At 43.2% G+C, this 1,925-nt stretch overlaps 1 long non-coding RNA gene across 1 annotated transcript; it reads left to right on the top strand.

The window, feature by feature from the left end:
* The first annotated feature begins 161 nt into the window (after positions 1-161).
* Positions 162-693, top strand: LOC107582014 (uncharacterized). Its single transcript, XR_001608888.1, has 3 exons — positions 162-341; positions 434-531; positions 606-693. It is a non-coding gene; the product is annotated as an uncharacterized lncRNA (long non-coding RNA).
* The last annotated feature ends 1,232 nt before the right edge of the window (positions 694-1,925 follow it).

Here is a 1,925-nt window from a genome sequence, read left to right as displayed (position 1 = left end):
CTGTGTCTTGTGTTTTGCTCCCCACGTGTTCCATGACCCAGTTTTTCCTCATGTGCAATTATGTCTATTGCTCCCAGGTGTTTCTCGTCATCCCCTCGTCTTGTCGTGTGTATTTAAAGTGTTTCCTGTTCTTAGTTCTTCATCCGGTTTTGAATGTCGTCTTCCTCGCCACGTGTGTGTTCCTGGTTTCCTCGTTCCATTTGTAATGGGACCATGGTTTGGGCACTACAAGTCCCAGCAGCCCCAGCGTTATATAAGGAAGTAATGAAGTTTGTTTGCTCTTTCGCTTCCGCTTTTGATTTCGGGGATGTCGTGGCGGATTTAGAATTTTGAAAAGAATGGTAGGCAATGAGATTTGTTTGTGAGAGGTGCTCTTTCACTTCTTCGCTACTTTTATTGATTGCATTCCATGTATGAATTGATGTTGTGGCAGATATAGCACTTCAAGAGAATGGCAGCAGATAAGCAGTTACGTTAAATACTGCTGGAGCTTTCTTCGAGAACTGAGCATATGATGCACCGATTAAGGAGGTAGTAGTTTTGTAATATTGATGACCTAGTTCTTAGGAGTTTGTTTTAATGATATTCTTCTTCTCTGTTTTTAGTGTTGTGGCTGGATTATTGCCTGACTGATGGTTGCCTGACTGTCCCAGCCGAGAATAGTGGATGTTAGAGGTATTGTGTTTAATATAAAGGGAGCTTTTTATGTTTTTAAAATATGTGTAGTATTTATAGTGAGTGCATTTCATTTAATTTATGTGTTTTTATATCTTTATATTCCTTTGTTGTAATAGACTGTGTTTTCCCTTTTAGGGATGCACGGTTACTGTTTACTTTAGATTTAATACTTTTGTTATTGTTTATTTCTTTTGTTCTGTGAATTTGGGACCCAGAGTGGCAGAGGAGAGATTAGGCCCGAAAGAAACTGTGTTAATAGTGACTGTGTTACAATGCTGACATGTGTTTGTGTCACCTGCATTGCACACTGTTAATTAAATTGTTTATTCTTTCATTTGAAGCTTCAGTTTTGGTTTCTTAAGCCAATGGTTACCCTCACTGTGTGGATGGCGGTAGTGAGGTGGCTGGGATTGTGTGGGGGTTTGATCCCTTTATCTTAGATTTTTATTTCTGTAGGTTTGCAGTGTGATTGCTGTGAGCTTGACTGCTGTGAGAACACTTTTTCTCTTGTGCCACTTATGTCTTCACTTTCTAGGTAACCTGTGGCCATCTATAGTTGGTTTTATTTTTGTTGTTTCTTATTTATTTTTATTTTCATTTTTTTCTCATGTGGGTATTTGCTTCAAAGATTGGTGATGTGATGTTTTAATATTTTTGACTAATACAATTTTAATACAAAGTCACTTCATGGCCCCTTTCGCCTGGTTATTACTGACCTCTTTAAGTCATCCCACCACACATTGGATGGTAATTAAAGTATCTTTGTTTGAAGTATTCTCCACGTCTCCTCGTTCCTCGCGCCATGCTCCTCACAGTAGTGGTACGTGACAGAAAACCGGACCAAGACAGAAAGTAAGCGGCGCCCCTTCTCCCCGTTTTTGTTTCCTCGTTTTTTGTTGACCATGGAAATAGCCGCTCGGTTCATTGCTCTAGCCCGTAGGGATCTCCGCTTCATCGAGTATGCCTGGGAGTTCTGCGGGCTCGCCACGGTGACGGCTTTAGATGACCCCACCATCAACTCTCTGTTCTGGTATGGGGCCAATTACCATTGCCCCGTGGACCTCCCAGGCACCACGGGACTAAGCTGGAGGGAAGGGATCCTCCGGTGTCTGGAGAGCGTCCGGCCCCGAGCAAGAACCAGCCCGCCGGCCGTGGCACTTTCCAGTCCGCCGGCCGCAACATTCTCAAGCCTGCCGGCCACGCCGTTCACCCTTAACCAAAGGAGGAGGATGAGGAGAAAAAGACTG

Source organism: Sinocyclocheilus grahami, unplaced genomic scaffold (assembly GCF_001515645.1).
Source record: "Sinocyclocheilus grahami isolate Dianchi unplaced genomic scaffold, SAMN03320097.WGS_v1.1 scaffold39.1, whole genome shotgun sequence".
Lineage (NCBI taxonomy): Eukaryota > Metazoa > Chordata > Actinopteri > Cypriniformes > Cyprinidae > Sinocyclocheilus > Sinocyclocheilus grahami.
This window is presented reverse-complemented; position numbering and strand designations above follow the sequence as displayed.